Consider the following 6,952-nt stretch of genomic DNA (forward strand, 5'->3'; position numbering starts at 1 on the left):
GGTTGAATAACACAGTGTGAAGGTAGCGGAAGCATGAGGAGAACATATAGTGGCTGAATGACACAGTGTGGAGGTGGCGGCAGCATGAGGCGACCATTTAGTGGCTGAATGAAACAGCCTGGAGTTGGTGGCAGCATGAGGAGAACATATAGTGGCTGAATGACACAGCGTGGAGGTGGTGGCAGCATGAGGTAACCATTTAGTGGCTGAATGACACAACATCATGGTGGTGGCAGCAGGTGGAGAACATATAGTGGCTTAATGACAAGCTGTAGTTGGCGGCAGCATGAGGAGACCATATAGTGGCTGAATGAAACAGCCTGGAGTTGGCGGCAGCATGAGGAGAACATGTAGTGGCTGAATGACACAGCCTGGAGTTGGAGGAAGCATGAGGAGATCATATAGTGGCTGAATGACAGAGCCTGGAGTTGGCAGCAGTATGAGGAGAGCATATAGTGGCAGAATGACACAGCCTGGAGTTGGCGGAAGCATGAGGAGACCATATAGTAGCTTAATGACACAGCCATGAGAAGACCATACCGTAGCTGGATGGCACAGCCTGTAGGTGGCAGCAGCATTAGGAGAACATATGGTTACAGTATGAGACAGCTTGGAGCTGGCATCAGCATGAGGAGAAGATATGGTGGAAGAATGAGACAGCCTGGAGCTGGCGACAACATGAGGAGATCGTTTAGTGGCTGAATGACACAGCATCAAGGTGGCGGCAGCAGGAGGAGAACATATAGTGGCTTAATGAAAGGCTGTAGTTGGTGGCAGCATGAGGAGAACATATAGCGGCTGAATGACACAGCCTGGAGTTGGCGGCAGCATGAGGAGACCATATAGTGGCTGAATGAAACAGCCTGGAGTTGGCGGCAGCATGAGAAGAATATATAGTGGCTGAATGACACAGCGTGGAGGTGGCGGCAGCATGAGGCGACCATTTAGTGGCTGAATGACACAGCATCAAGGCGGCGGCAGCAGGAGGAGAGCATATAGTGGCTTAATGACAGGCTGTAGTTGGTGGCAGCATGAGGAGACCATATAGTGGCTGAATGAAACAGCCTGGAGTTGGCGGCAGTATGAGGAGAGCATGTAGTGGTTGAATGACACAGCCTGGAGTTGGTGGCAGCATGAGAAGACCATAAAGTAGCTGGATGGCACAGCCTGGAGGTGGCAGCAGCATTAGGAGAACATATGGTGACAGTATGAGACAGCTTGGAGCTGGCATCAGCATGAGGAGAACATATGGTGGAAGAATGAGACAGCCTGGAGCTGGCGGCAACATGAGGAGATCATTTAGTGGCTGAATGACACACCGTGGAGGTGGTGGCACATTAGGAGAACATATAGTGGCTTAATGACACAGCCTGGAGTTTGCGGTAGCATGAGGAGAACATATAGTGGCTGAATGACACAGCCTGGAGTTGGAGGCAGCATGAGGAGACCACATAGTGGCTTCATGACACAGCCTGGAGTTGGCGGCAGCAAGAGGAAACCATTTAGTGGCTTAATGACACAGCCTGGAGTTGGCAGCAGCATGAGGAGACTGTATAGTGGCTGAATGACACAGTCTTGAGGTGGCAGCAGCTTGAGGAGAACGTTTGGTGGCTGAACGAGACAGCTTGGAGCTGGCATCAGCATGAGGAGAACATATGGTGGCTGAATGAGACAGCCTGGAGCGGGCATCAGCATGAAGAGACCATAAAGTGGCTGACTGGCACAGCCTGGAGTTGGAGGCTGCATGAGGAGACCATATAGTGGCTGAATGACACAGCCTTGAGTTGGCAGCAGCATGAGGAGAACATATAGTGGCTGAATGACACAGCCTGGAGTTGACGGCAACATGTGGATATCATATAGTGGCTGAATGACACAGCGTGGAGGTAGCAGCAGCATGAGGAGAACATATGGTGGCAGTATGAGACAGCCTGGAGCTGGCATCAGCATGAGGAGAACATTTGGCGGAAGAATGAGACAGCATGGAGCTTGCATCAGTATGAGGAGACCATATAGTGGCTTATTGACCCAGCCTGGAGTTGGTGGCAGCATGAAGAGACTATATAGAGGCTGAATGACACAGCCTGGAGGTGGCAGCAGCATGAGATGAACATATGGTGGCAGTATGAGACAGCCTGGAGCTGGCATGAGCATGAGGAGAACATATGGCGGCAGAATGACACTGCCTGGAGTTGACGGCAGCATGGGGAGACCACATAGAGGCTGAATGACAAAGCCTGGAGTTGGAGGCAGCATGAGGAGAACATATAGTGGCTGAATGACACAGCGTGGAGGTGGTGGCAGCATGAGGCGACCATTTAGTGGCTGAATGACACAGCATCAAGGTGGTGGCAGCAGGTGGAGAACACATAGTGGCTTAATGACAAGCTGTAGTTGGCGGCAGCATGAGCAGACCATATAGTGGCTGAATGAAACAGCCTGGAGTTGGCGGCAGCATGAGGAGAACATATAGTGGCTGAATGACAGAGCCTGGAGTTGGCAGCAGTATGAGGAGAGCATATAGTGGCTGAATGACACAGCCTGGAGTTGGTGGAAGCATGAGGACACCATATAGTAGCTTAATGACACAGCCATGAGAAGACCATACCGTAGCTGGATGGCACAGCCTGTAGGTGGCAGCAGCATTAGGAGAACATATGGTTACAGTATGAGACAGCTTGGAGCTGGCATCAGCATGAGGAGAAGATATGGTGGAAGAATGAGACAGCCTGGAGCTGGCGGCAACATGAGGAGATCCTTTAGTGGCTGAATGACACAGCATCAAGGTGGCGGCAGCAGGAGGAGAACATATAGTGGCTTAATGAAAGGCTGTAGTTGGTGGCAGCATGAGGAGAACATATAGTGGCTGAATGACACAGCCTGGAGTTGGCGGCAGCATGAGGAGACCATATAGTGGCTGAATGAAACAGCGTGGAGTTGGCGGCAGCATGAGAAGAATATATAGTGGCTGAATGACACAGCGTGGAGGTGGCGGCAGCATGAGGCGACCATTTAGTGGCTGAATGACACAGCATCAAGGTGGCGGCAGCAGGAGGAGAACATATAGTGGCTTAATGACAGGCTGTAGTTGGTGGCAGCATGAGGAGACCATATAGTGGCTGAATGAAACAGCCTGGAGTTGGCGGCAGCATGAGGAGAACATATAGTGGCTAAATGACCAGCCTAGAGTTGGAGGAAGCATGAGGAGACCATATAGTGGCTTAATGATACAGCCTGGAGTTGGCGGCAGTATGAGGAGAGCATATAGTGGCTGAATGACACAGCCTGGAGTTGGTGGCAGCATGAGAAGACCATAAAATAGCTAGATGGCACAGCCTGGAGGTGGCAGCAGCATGAGATGAACATATGGTGGCAGTATGAAACAGCCTGGAGCTGGCATGAGCATGAGGAGAACATATGGCGGCAGAATGACACTGCCTGGAGTTGACGGCAGCATGGGGAGACCATATAGTGGCTGAATGAAACAGCCTGGAGTTGGCGGCAGCATGAGGAGAACATATAGTGGCTGAATGACAGAGCCTGGAGTTGGCAGCAGTATGAGGAGAGCATATAGTGGCTGAATGACACAGCCTGGAGTTGGTGGAAGCATGAGGACACCATATAGTAGCTTAATGACACAGCCATGAGAAGACCATACCGTAGCTGGATGGCACAGCCTGTAGGTGGCAGCAGCATTAGGAGAACATATGGTTACAGTATGAGACAGCTTGGAGCTGGCATCAGCATGAGGGGAAGATATGGTGGAAGAATGAGACAGCCTGGAGCTGGCGGCAACATGAGGAGATCCTTTAGTGGCTGAATGACACAGCATCAAGGTGGCGGCAGCAGGAGGAGAACATATAGTGGCTTAATGAAAGGCTGTAGTTGGTGGCAGCATGAGGAGAACATATAGTGGCTGAATGACACAGCCTGGAGTTGGCGGCAGCATGAGGAGACCATATAGTGGCTGAATGAAACAGCGTGGAGTTGGCGGCAGCATGAGAAGAATATATAGTGGCTGAATGACACAGCGTGGAGGTGGCGGCAGCATGAGGCGACCATTTAGTGGCTGAATGACACAGCATCAAGGTGGCGGCAGCAGGAGGAGAACATATAGTGGCTTAATGACAGGCTGTAGTTGGTGGCAGCATGAGGAGACCATATAGTGGCTGAATGAAACAGCCTGGAGTTGGCGGCAGCATGAGGAGAACATATAGTGGCTAAATGACCAGCCTATAGTTGGAGGAAGCATGAGGAGACCATATAGTGGCTTAATGATACAGCCTGGAGTTGGCGGCAGTATGAGGAGAGCATATAGTGGCTGAATGACACAGCCTGGAGTTGGTGGCAGCATGAGAAGACCATAAAGTAGCTAGATGGCACAGCCTGGAGGTGGCAGCAGCATGAGATGAACATATGGTGGCAGTATGAAACAGCCTGGAGCTGGCATGAGCATGAGGAGAACATATGGCGGCAGAATGACACTGCCTGGAGTTGACGGCAGCATGGGGAGACCATATAGTGGCTGAATGAAACAGCCTGGAGTTGGCGGCAGCATGAGGAGAACATATAGTGGCTGAATGACAGAGCCTGGAGTTGGCAGCAGTATGAGGAGAGCATATAGTGGCTGAATGACACAGCCTGGAGTTGGTGGAAGCATGAGGACACCATATAGTAGCTTAATGACACAGCCATGAGAAGACCATACCGTAGCTGGATGGCACAGCCTGTAGGTGGCAGCAGCATTAGGAGAACATATGGTTACAGTATGAGACAGCTTGGAGCTGGCATCAGCATGAGGGGAAGATATGGTGGAAGAATGAGACAGCCTGGAGCTGGCGGCAACATGAGGAGATCCTTTAGTGGCTGAATGACACAGCATCAAGGTGGCGGCAGCAGGAGGAGAACATATAGTGGCTTAATGAAAGGCTGTAGTTGGTGGCAGCATGAGCAGAACATATAGTGGCTGAATGACACAGCCTGGAGTTGGCGGCAGCATGAGGAGACCATATAGTGGCTGAATGAAACAGTGTGGAGTTGGCGGCAGCATAAGAAGAAAATATAGTGGCTGAATGACACAGCGTGGAGGTGGCGGCAGCATGAGGCGACCATTTAGTGGTTGAATGACACAGCATCAAGGTGGCGGCAGCAGGAGGAGAACATATAGTGGCTTATTGACAGGCTGTAGTTGGTGGCAGCATGAGGAGACCATATAGTGGCTGAATGAAACAGCCTGGAGTTGGCGGCAGCATGAGGAGAACATATAGTGGCTGAATGACCAGCCTAGAGTTGGAGGAAGCATGAGGAGACCATATAGTGGCTTAATAACACAGCCTGGAGTTGGCGGCAGTATGAGGAGAGCATATAGTGGCTGAATGACACAGCCTGGAGTTGGTGGCAGCATGAGAAGACCATAAAGTAGCTAGATGGCAGAGCCTGGAGGTGGCAGCAGCATTAGGAGAACATATGGTGGAAGAATGAGACAGCCTGGAGCTGGCGGCAACATGAGGAGATCGTTTAGTGGCTGAATGACACACCGTGGAGGTGGTGGCACATTAGGAGAACATATAGTGGCTTAATGACACAGCCTGGAGTTGGAGGCTGCATGAGGAGACCATATAGTGGCTGAATGACACAGCCTTGTGTTGGCGGCAGCATGAGGAGAACATATAGTGGCTGAATGACACAGCCTGGAGTTGGCGGCAACATGTGGATATCATATGGTGGCTGAATGACACAGCGTGGAGGTAGCAGCAGCATGAGGAGAACATATGGTGGCAGTATGATACAGCCTGGAGCTGGCATCAGCATGAGGAGAACATTTGGCGGCAGAATGAGACAGCATGGAGCTTGCATCAGTATGAGGAGACCATATAGTGGCTTATTGACCCAGCCTGGAGTTGGTGGCAGCATGAAGAGACTATATAGAGGCTGAATGACAAAGCCTGGAGGTGGCAGCAGCATGAGATGAACATATGGTGGCAGTATGAGACAGCCTGGAGCTGGCATGAGCATGAGGAGAACATATGGCGGCAGAATGACACTGCCTGGAGTTGGAGGCAGCATGAGGAGACCATATAGAGGCTGAATGAAACAGCCCGGAGCTGGCATCAGCATTAGGAGAACATATGGTGGCAGAATGAGAAAGCCTGGTGGCAGCAGCAGCATCAGGAGTCCTAAAAGTGGCCTGTGGGTGACAATACCAGTACCCAGTGACAAAAGTTTGTAAAAAAAAAAGGAGAATTTGGCATCAGATGTGTGACATCAGGCGGGTGGCAGTATCAGAGGCAGGTAGGCAGAAGAAAATGGTCCTTTTTGTAAAAGTGTTAGCGTTCACAAGTAAGTATTGAAGATATGTATTACGGAAAACATAACTTTTAATAATACGCTTAGGATAAAATATATGGACCCAATTTTTTTTTTTAAACCAAACAAAAGGAAAGGTGTGAATGGTGTGAAAATAAAAACACCATGTGCCACCTACGCCATGCGATTCAAAGACCTCTAAAAGGTGGAAGGAAACAACGTATGGTCCATTATAACCAGTGGGGGGAAAAACTTCAACTGTAAGGTCCTATTCTCACATTATTAATTCCCTCCTTGGCAAGTGTTACTCGCCCTAAAAAGGACGGGCCCACACAGGAACCTCTCCCTATTTCCACCTACAAACACTGCCATTTTCCAGGGTTTTTAGGTGGAAATAGGGATTCCTGTGAGGGACCGCCCTTTTTAAAATGAATAACACTTTCCTCGAAAAGGTGGAAGGGAACAACATATTTTCCATTGTAGCAGGTGGGGGTAAAAACTTCTCCTGTAAGGCCCTACTCTTGCCCTATTAATTCCCTTCTTGGCAAGTGTTACCCTAAAAAGAACGGCATCACACAAGAACCTCTATTTCCTCTTAAAAACCCTGGAAAATAGTAGTGTTTGTAGGGGGGAATAGGGAGAGGTT

Source organism: Hyla sarda, chromosome 10, assembly GCF_029499605.1.
Source record: "Hyla sarda isolate aHylSar1 chromosome 10, aHylSar1.hap1, whole genome shotgun sequence".
In the NCBI taxonomy this organism is placed as follows: Eukaryota; Metazoa; Chordata; class Amphibia; order Anura; family Hylidae; genus Hyla; species Hyla sarda.